Source organism: Arachis ipaensis, chromosome B02 (genome assembly GCF_000816755.2).
Source record: "Arachis ipaensis cultivar K30076 chromosome B02, Araip1.1, whole genome shotgun sequence".
NCBI classification, from domain to species: domain Eukaryota; kingdom Viridiplantae; phylum Streptophyta; class Magnoliopsida; order Fabales; family Fabaceae; genus Arachis; species Arachis ipaensis.
In genome coordinates this window covers 33,961,928-33,973,126 of record NC_029786.2, presented here as the reverse complement: position 1 = coordinate 33,973,126, position 11,199 = coordinate 33,961,928, and the positions used below count along the sequence as shown (strand labels likewise).

The 11,199-nt window shown below is 37.0% G+C and overlaps 1 long non-coding RNA gene across 1 annotated transcript; it reads left to right on the top strand.

Annotated features, from left to right (window-relative positions):
- On the top strand, positions 1,163 to 1,438 carry LOC110267614. Its single transcript, XR_002355432.1, has 2 exons — positions 1,163 to 1,253; positions 1,398 to 1,438. It is a non-coding gene; the product is annotated as an uncharacterized LOC110267614 (long non-coding RNA).

Here is an 11,199-nt window from a genome sequence, read left to right as displayed (position 1 = left end):
TATTTCGAGTAGGATCTGGGAAGGGATGGCTGTGACGAGCTTCAAACTCGCGAGTGTTGGGCGTAGTGACAGACGCAAAATGATCACTGGATCCTATTCCAACATGATCGAGAACCGACAGATGATTAGCCGTGTGGTGACAGTGCATTTTGGACCATTTTCACTGAGAGGAAGGGAAGTAGCGATTGACAACAGTGATGCCCAACATACAGCTTGCCATGAAAAGGAGTATGAAGGATTGAATGAAGGCAATAGGAAAGCAGAGTATCAGGAGGAACAAAGTATCTCCATATGCTTATCTGAAATTCCTACCAATGAATTACATAAGTATCTCTATCCTATTTTACATTTTATTTATATTTTAATTATCAATTCACCATAACCATTAGAATCCGCCTGACTGAGATTTACAAGATGACCATAGCTTGCTTCATACCGACAATCTCCGTGGGATCGACCCTTACTCACGTAAGGTTTATTACTTGGACGACCCAGTTCACTTGCTGGTTAGTTGTGCGAAGTTGTGAAGAAGAACTAAGATTATCAACGTGCGTATTAAGTCGTTACCAAGGAATGAACAATCACGATTCGTGCACCACCCACCCCGCATAACGGCGGGCTGGCGGGCCGGCGGATTAAGCCTGCCAAATAACCTCTTTTTTTTTCTTTTTTTACTTTTAACTATTAAATAATATATATAAAGGCATAAAATCTTCATTCTCTTGTAAGTTGGGTTGGGGGAAGTTGGGTTTCGGTAAAAAAATTGTAAAAATATCCCTTGCTAAAAAAATTCTAAGCCCGGCGGGGAAGCCCGCCCCGCCCCGCCAAAGCCTGCGGTTTAAGCGGTGCGGGTTAGGCGAGCTTTTACTATTTGGCGGTCCCAATTTTTCAGCCCAGCCCGCCTTTTTTGGCGGGTTACGCGAGCCGATCCGGCGGGTTTAGGCCCGTTTGCCACCCCTAGATATACCTAATTACAAACATTTTTTTGTAATCCTCAATGTATTTACCTGTTTTATATTGTCAAAAATGCCCCTACCTTAATAAAGGAATAACCCTTGATCTTCAGTAATGAAAAATTAACCCTTGATCTTCCTCCCTTTTCACTGAGGCAAAAGAAACCCTTCCTCTTCACCCCATCTCAGTTTCTGATTGTTCGATAACACATTTGCATTCCACCATTGTGTGATCGAGGTTTGTTATTGTCTTTCGTGGCCTCCTTTATCGAAGGAGCTGCTGTCGTCGTTGTTGCAAAGGTACGAGTTACACTTTTTTACACTTTTTTCCATTCTTCATTCTTCCAAAAGTTGCCGAACGTTATGGCGTTAAAGTCCTTAGCATTGTTGGTGATGTTTGATTAGGGGATGACTAATCAGCATTTTTCGTTTTTTGTTGTGTAGCAATGGGAGAATCAGAGTTCACAATAGAGCTCCATCACGGAGAAAAATTTATTGACACGGGACATGGACTAGAATATTTAGGTGGGTTAGTTGTGGAAGACTTGCATTATGAACTAGATGAATGGTCTCTGCAAGAGATAGTGAGTTTGCTGAAGGGTCTAGGCTACAAGGGTTATGCGAAGCTATGGTGGAACGAACTTGGAATGGAGTTGAAGTTAGGTCTCACAGAGTTGAAATCAGATGGGGATGCCGTTAGAATGGCTAGGGCTTTAGTTACTGATTCTGTGAATCATGGTATAATGTATGTTGTTGATGGTTACAGAGAAGGTAATGGGGTTGAAATCACATCAATGGATCCATATTATGTCCCAGATGAAGGCGAAGATAGTGGACTGATAGAAGTAGAAGTCGATGCTGAGTCAGAACCCTCTACTGAGGAGGATAGGTTTGATGACAGTGCTAATGATAGTGAATATGAGGATTACTTTGGGTTCGATGTAGAGGATGGTGTTGATGGTGGACAATCAAATGCGTTTGGTGGGTTCAATGGCCTGCTAAATTAAGAAGGCACAACAGATAAGGGTGCTGACAATAATGAAGCTGCTGGAGAGATGGATGAACAAATTGGAGATATTTTGGATGGTTATGAAACTAAAGACATAGATAGTTACGAGAGAGATTCTAATGACATGATTAAGAAAAAAAGGTTTTCTAAGTATGATGAGGCAGAAATGTGTAGAGAGTATGAGTTTAAGATTGGGTTGAAGTTCAAAACACTGTCCCAGTTTAAAAATGCAATTAAGGAGCATGCCTTATTGAATGGGAGAGCCGTTAGGTACAAGAAGAACAACAAGTTGAGGTGTAGAGTAGTGTGTAAGGGACAAAAAGGAAGGTGCAAGTGGATTTGCTTTGCAAGTAAGGTAGGAGGATCTGATTGTTTTAGGATAAAAACCTTGAAGGGCAAGCATACCTGTGAAGAAGTTATAGTGGTAGGCTTGCTTCTAGTGAGTGGATATCAAAAAAGATTGGGAGCGAAGAATGAATCTGCTCAAGGAGAAAAATAGAGACTGTTATGATAAACTGATGGGAGTGGACCCAAAGTTGTGGACAAAGAGCCATTTCACGTTTATGGAAAAGAGTGATATGCTAATGAATAACATATCAGAGGCTTTCAATGGCAGGATTCTTGAGGCAAGAGACAAGCCCATTCTGACGATGTTTGAGTGGATCAGATGCTACTGGATGTCAAGATTTACAGAAAAGAAGAAGAAGGATGAGAAGTATGAAGGATCCATTCTGCCTAAACCAAAAAAGAGGTTGGATGTCATTGCAACCAGAAGTATGGAATGGCAAGCTAGATGGGCAGGTGAGCTGAAGTTTGAGGTACATCACAAAAATAGGATGATCATGGAAAGGTTTGTGGTGGATCTGTTAGCTGGTACTTGCAGTTGTCGATTTTGGGGTTTGAGTGGTATGCCATGTCCACATGCGTGCAGTGCCATCTTTGAAAAGGGTGATAATCTTGAAGAGTATTGTAGCAACTACTATAGTCCAGCAGCATACCTTGCAACATATGGGAACTCAATTGCTCCAATTAATGGAGAGAACATGTGGCCGAAAGTGAACTGTGATACCATCATACCCCCAATTTTCAGGGTTAAACCTGGTCGACCAAGAATGGTGCATATTAGAGAACCGGATGAAAATAGATCTCAAACGAAGTACAGAAGAACGGGTACCTCTGTGACTTGCAGCAATTGCGGCCAGTATGGACACAACAGGAGGCACTGCCCAAATCCTATTGTCTCAGGTACATCTTATTTTGTTGTTGTTTCATAATTGTTGATTGCACCAGTTCCTTTCTGTAATGTTGCCTCGATTCAATTGAACTTGCATTAGCTCCTGAACCCGCTGCTGCTGCATCTGATGTTGCAACTGACTCAGCTGCACCTGAAAATAGTGCACATGATGCTGGAGCTGCTGTAAGGGGGAGAGGCGGAGGAAGGGGTGCGGGACTGGATAGAGGAAGGGGCAAAGGAAGAGGAACTGTTGTCACAGGTAATTCTAGAATTTGTTGCTACATACTAGACGATTGAAAATGTTCTATTATGAAATGTGTTAACCATTATACTTTTGTTCCATCAGCCTCGGCACCAATTACTACTGCTGCTGAATCTGCTGCTACGAATGGCACTGCTGCTGCTGGATCTGGGGGGAGAGGCAGAGGGAGGGGTGTGGGACTTAGTAGAGGAAAAGCAACTAGTTTCACAAGTATAACTATATTTTGCTATTTCATACTCCATAATTGAAAGGGTTTAGTGATGGAATGTTTTAAAAATTTGGCTGTTGTTGCATCAGCCCCTGCACCAAATACTCTTGCTGCTGAATTTGGATCTACAACTGTGTCATCCCTTACTGGATCTGGTTCTGAAAATGGCTCACCCCTTGCTGGATCTGGTTCACCTGCTACTGGAGTTTGTGCAAATCCTCCTCATACACCAGCAACTCAACCAACTCCCTTTATTGAACCACTCATTCAGCAAACTCCACAAGTAGCACCAGTTACACAGCCTTTGCCTAAGACTAAGACTTTTGGGATGAGAAGAAGTGAAAGATTGAAGATGGGGATAAGAAAGGGAGCAGCCAATTCTGCTGAACACATAGACCTCACATATGTTTGAAGTTTTTAGGGTTATGTAGCTCCTCCTACTGTGGATTTATGTAGGGCTTTTTTGTGTATTATAGTATACTGTGGATGTATTTTAGTATTGGGAACATCACTTTTTTTGTTTATTTTGCTTTGTGGTGGACCACTTTTGATAGTACATTTTAGGTGGAGCATTTATCTTGTGACTAGTGCAAGTTGGATCCACTGAACTTATCTAATGTGTGGAATATGTTAAGGACCACTTTTGTGAATTATATTATTCTAATGATGCATCTGTGATAGGCTGATAGCAGTTGTTTTTAGTTGTGTACATTTTCATTCAATATCACAACATTATATTTATAGCAGCAATAAAAAAAAGTTTCATCCATTCAATCTAAATAACATAACATACACTTTTTATAACTGCTCTGTTTAAAACCAACAATGACCACTTCATCAATAAATGTTACCACATAGCACTGCAACTATTAGGATTACAAAACAAAAAAATAACATCATCTACATCTTGCTCTGCTTCTTCATGTTTTCTTCCAACTTTCGAAGTTCCCTCTGGACCAAATTCAATTCTACACAGATTCTTCCAACACAATCATCAACTTCTCCAATCTCCACCTTTAACCTCTCCGTGTCAATACTAAGTCTATCAACCCTCTTTTCTTGTGCATTTTCACCCCTAATTTCACCCTCTACCTGACCAGAGTGATACTGTGAAGATAATAAGCAAACATCGCCAACCTTCTTTTCTTCATCAACCCATTCAAAAAATTTGCATCTTCTACTTGGGCAAGACATAAACCTTCTATTTGGATTCTTGGGTGTATTAGAACTTTTCAGAATCAGAGAGTCTCCACAGAAGCAACGACTTCCTCCTCTCCTTCTGCTTCAACCACTCACCTTTCGTATCATCTTCATTATCAATCCACTCAAAAAAACTACACCTTAACACTCGTCCACAAGCTACATACCTCCTTCCATGGCTGGCCACCTCAGAAGAAGACAGAACAACAACTGCCTCCCCACAATAACACAAATGTCTTCTCTTGTTGAGACTTCTTGAACTCGAAATTCTCGAAGAATGTTGGGTGGAATCCATGCAAGATGAAAAAATTTCAGCAACAAATAAGAAGAAAGGGAGAAAAGGAGAACGACGAACAGAATAGGGTTCTGGAGTTTTAGGATGAGGGCAAGGATTATGTAGGGTTATACACATGGGTATTTTGGTAAATTTACCACAGGTCAACGTTTTATTTAACGTTGACTGCGAATAGGGACCCAATTAAAACAAAAAAATTGGTATAGGGACTCAATTAAAAGGAAAAAAAACTATAGGGACCTAATTAAAAATTTGGCCAAACTATAGGGACTAACAGAGTAATTAAACCTTTTTTTATCATACAAAATTTATGTTATAGAAATAGTTTGTTTAGTAGTTAATTTTTTATTTTATTTTAGTTAAGTCTACTTTAGTTAATTTTTTATTTTAATTGTTTAGTTAAATTTGTTTTTCTTATTCTACAAGGTTTATGTGCTAGGAGTAGTTAGTTAATTAATGGCATTAATGTTATGTTTTGAAAGTATTGTTTACGATAAATTCTAGGGTGTATTTTTTCGTATGATTTCTAAGTAATAATGTTATCATTGAGCGTGTTTTTAGGAGAACTTGTTTTTATTATGTTTGTATGTCTAAATGGGTTTTGTTACAAAAAAAAAAGTAAGTCATACAATTTTATAGAGACTTAGGTGTTTCAATTGAGGCGGATTAGCCACACCATGGCACCTCTCAAGACTATATTGTCATACTTCAAGGAGGCCGACTTCAAGCATGTGACATAGCTTAAGGATTTTTTCTTTGACAGCACCCTGATCTCTGCCATTGTCGAGAAATGGTGCCCAAAGGCATACATATTCCACCTACCCTTAAGGGTACTGTACGTTCGCACGCTAAGATGTGACATATCACTTATGGTTGCGTACAGATGGAGATCTGGTTGGTAGATGCTTGAGGAATTTTCAGACCTACCATTAGCATCTTTAGTAGTGATTCCCTACTCTTTTCTATGGCTACAAGGAGATGTTGTGATAACTTTGCTAAACGGCACCTTACAATACTGGAATGGATATTGAAAGGTTAGCTTGGATGATAGGCATGATGACTCTACTTATCATCGTGCTATCTAGCTGGGCATGATCTGCAGACATCATTGGTGCCAGACAAGTATGAGACCCACCGAACTTACGAACGTCCCTGAAGTACAACATCATTATGAACATGTAAGTTATTTCTAAAATTCAAATTTCATATTTAACAAAAAGATAAAGGGAGACTAATCACTTACCAATAGCCAAGATTTTATCTCAATGAGACTTGTATGCTCAAAGGACACCCAGCTAAGCTTTGCTTGTATTGACAATAATACTTCAGATAATTAGACTCTACAATCTTGTACTCCACATCTTGTCGAATACTATAATACTTTACCTTATATAGTGATATGTGTGTGATACAAATAAAGAAAGTCTTTCTTAAGATAAAGATAGATAAACCATTATTTATAATAAGTTTAAGTATTATTTTGGCTTTTATGGTTGTGAGTGAAAATCAAAATCGTCCTTTACATTTAAATTATTTTTAATATTAATTTAGACAAATTACCTCTGATACAAATGATTATAAAATAAAAAAATTGCTCCCTACCTAAACCCCCAAAACTCATCGCTCTCATCCCCAACCCCTAGCAACATTCATCTTCAACCCTAAACCTACAACAATAATTTTATTACACCCACCAACACCAATCAAATCATTCTTAACACTACCAAAATTTCTCCTCCACTATCACTACCTTCAACAATAGATAATTAATTTCTTTTGGTGTACGAAAAAAGCAAAGAAAGAACAAAGAGAAAGCAAAAAAAAAGAACACCCTAAACGAAGAGGAAAGAGAGAGAGAAAGAGATTGAGGATGGTGATGGTGATGGTGTTGAGGATGAAGATAAAAGGATAGATGATTGGAAATGTGATAGTGCTAGTTTATGATCTGATGCTGGGATGTGATATTTTTTTTTTATAATTATAACAAACTTTTTGGCTAAGAATTTATATTTGGAGGAGATAAAGAAGGATGTCTCTCACCTTGTTGTGACTTGGGTGAGGAACAGAGTAGATTGTACTAAAGGGGAATAGTTATTTTGTTTCTTGCATATCATAACTATCTTCGTTCTTAGTTCTGAGGTTGATTTGTTATTTTAACTTTGGAGTTGTGCTTCTTTAGTGATAAGTAGCTACTATTGTTGTAATCGTCGTATGTTATTACTCTTTTCTCATCATGTAGTTTGGACTTGTGAGTGATAAATCATAAAAAAAATTATAATTATTATTTTTGTTAGGGAAAACCTTGTGAAAACAATAATATTTTTAACTAGAAGGTCATTTTAATAGTTTATAATGACCTTAGGGATAATTTTAAAAACAAAAAACGTTAAGGATCATTTAGACTTTCACCTACAACCATAATAAAGACTAAAATAGTACTTAACTCTTTATAATATCATAACTTATAGAAACTGTAACAAGAAAATGATACCTCATTAGAAAAATTGAGCAGCTAACACCTCAAAACCACTATGGAGCTTTTTTCCTGTTATAGCAACATCTTAACTAGAGATTTCAATTCATCATTTCTTGTTGAATCAAACTAACCTTATCTAGGAATGGTATGTAAGTATATGTACATGTAGAATCAATTAACATTATTCCAAGGTATAGATGTTTTCAATACTAATGAAGTTGAAAGCATATATAATATATAGGATGGATCATAATTATATGAATGGTATTTGAGATATTATCTAAAAGAAAAGTAGTATATTGTTCAGTACTAACTACTTGGCATAAGTAGGGGTTGATCTTTAAGGAGACCAAGTTTTCCAATCAGCTACAATTTATGAGCTGAATGTAGGATGGTAGTTACAAAGGACTCCAATGATTAAGTCGGTGGTCATCCAAGAGGTATAAGGAATAGAAACAAAATAATATATCTTAGGGTAGTCATTCCACATTGTATTTATAATGTGTCCATATGAATTTGGGATGGTTTTGAGATGGATTCTTGCCAAATTTGGCGAATATGATCTGAGTTGAGTATCTTATAGTCCAATTATACCCCTAGAAGATGAGTTTATATTGAGAGGGTGCCTTAGTCCCAGTTGATTTCTAGTGCATTCAATTAATAATGAATATTTTCTTGGATATTTTATCAAATACAAAATTTCAATAAAACCATTAATATGCATATGGATAGTTTTTTAACTAATTTTAAGGAGTGAACTACCATTTCTATTCATGAAAGTTTTAAATACTGAAAAATCTACCCATGAAAAAAAGAAATTAAAATTGTACCCATGAAAAATGGGTTCTGTATGACAAAAATTCTCCAAACACAAAAAAATTACCAAAAAATAATAAATTACCCTTTTCCTAACCCTAATCTCAACTCCATCTCCCAAATCACAACCCTTCATTCGTTGTTTTCATGGATTTTACCACCTCATTCACCACCACCACCACTACCACCACCACCACCAATCGTTACCACAACCATGAACATTAACAATTGCAAGCAATCAAACCACAAAATTATTGTGATTTTCTTTTTTAGAAGAAAGAAATAAAAGAATAACTCCATTTGGGTTTAGGGTCCAGGGAGCAATAAGTGTTCTGAGAAGAAAAGAAGAAAGAAGAGTTATGGAAGCAAAGAGAAGCATTGCGAGAGGGCCTCTAATCCAACCAAGCTGCATTATGCTCCATGGGAGTGAGAGCACTCCTGAGCCTATGACACCTGTCACTATGTGCGCCATTGCTATCCACGCTATCCCTGTTCCTTTTAGTTCCGATTCCACATTTTGGGTTTGCAACAAAGGTGTGTTGTTGTTTGATGCACAGTCCTTTGCCCTGGCGTTTGATGTTATTAGTTAGAACTGATTATTGATGATTGAATCAAAATGGGTGGTATGGGATTATGGAATTGGTGGATTTTTGTGGATTGGAAGCAGAAAAATCAATTAGTTTATTCCAATGGGTGAATGAAGGATGTAGATCACGAAGAACGCCGACAATAATCCCATCGGTTCGACGGTGGAGCTGTGGCAATTTCGATTTCTCAGGAGGTGGTGGATTTAGATTTTGATATGGCTGGTTCTACAAAACTCTAACCCTCTCAGCTCATGTTTTGAGGAAGAAGATGATTCCAAACCAAGATGAAGAAGAAGGTCAAGTGAAACAAGTGTTGTTTTGTCGTCGCCATGCTCGATCATCACTGCCATGTTTTCTTCTGTCCTTTTTTCTTTAAAGAAAATATGAATGCTTGTGATTTGATTGCTTGCAGTTGTTGTTGTTGTTGTTGTTACAATGGAAACAAAGAAAGATGAGGCTGATAGTTGGTGGTGGTAGTGGTGGTGAATGAGGTGGTGAAATCCATGAAAAGAACAATGGGAGGGTTGAGATTTCAGGGAGGGGATTGAGATTAAGGTCAGGAAAAGGGTAATTTGGAATTTTTGGTGATTTTTGTCGTAGGAAGCCTGTCTTTCATGGGTATAACTTTACTTTTTTTTTTCACAGGTAGATTTGTCAGCATTTAAAACTTTCATAGGTAAAAAATGATAGTTTACTCAATTTTAAGATATTTAGAAACCTAAAAAAATTGTTATAAGATAAATTAATCCTTTTTAGCAACGATCTGTCTCTGCATTCTTACAAACCACGCTATCACGTTTTGAGAAAGAGACATTTGTCTTTGTTTTAACATGTGACAAATAACAGACATGTTAGCAAATTGACTGTAACGTGTGATGACATAATTCTGCTAGTTGTCAGCAGAAAGGATTAATGAAAAGACATTCATCAAATATATAGAAACAATCATTGTGGATGTGCTTAGAAGACATTGAGTTTTGTGAAGACCTAAATATTCTGTTATAAATTATTTAAAACTAATTTATGATGTTACTCAAAATTTACATGCTATATTCTAGTGACTTTTAGGTTTAAATAATAGAAATATGTTTTATGAAGAGTAAAATTAGGTGAAAAGTAAAGATTTTTACTAAATTTATAAAAAAATATGTGCATTGTACATTATAAAATTTGTCTAGTAGGCTTTTTCGTTACCAACACTTCACTGTTCATCATATAGTTAATACTCAAATGGCTCCAGAAAATGGACTCTTGATTTAATTTCGCCTCTATCCCCTAATTTCCAATTGACCAAAATTGTATCCTGAAACTTTAAGGCATGGGTCAAGTTAGCCCTTCTATTCATCTCCATCACTGGAGAGCTAACGTGGCATGTTTAGTTGACACCTGGTAATTTCAACGGTCATATGACGTGGCCAAAATATTTTAGGCATTAATTTAGCCCTCAACAACTTGAACTTAAAAACCTAGCAAGAGCCCTAAATCTCCCAAATCAAAGTCGTTTCTGGTGAGTTGGGAAGAATATTGGGGAGCAGTAGCCAAGCTTTTAGGAGCTCCAATAGATCTCATTCACATGGTTGTTGGGTGAGGAATGCACATCGTACTAGAGGTGAGAAGGTTCTGTATTGGTGCGGTTGTAGGATGTAACCCATTCTCTATTGGTCTAGGACGGATACAAATCTAAATAGACTATTTTATGGATATCCTAACTATAATATGAGTTGAGTAAATGCTTGCTACTTGATTCTACGCCTTATTTCCCTAGTGCTTCTTGATTTTGTAATTGTTCTTCCTCTTATTTTTTTTGGATTTTTGGTGTTAGAGACTGTTGATAAGAGATGGTGTGATTTTTTTTTGTATGGACAGATGTTAAAGAAGAAGGAATGGTTGGAAGAAATGAAACTCCAATTAGTGAAGATCATTAGAAGATCAATCTAGGATAGAGGATTAGTGCGGTTGAAGCTAAACTTAGAGTTTTAAGAATATGGAATATTGTCCTGTTTGTGATTATTGTTCTGTTTGGATTTGTAATTATAGGTTATCGACTAGGTGGGAGAAAGTAGTGAATGAAACATGTGAATATATGTAATGTTCTATTTATTTTTTGCAATAAATTGGAAGTTGATGACAAATTGTAAATTAGAATTGTGAAGTTGATG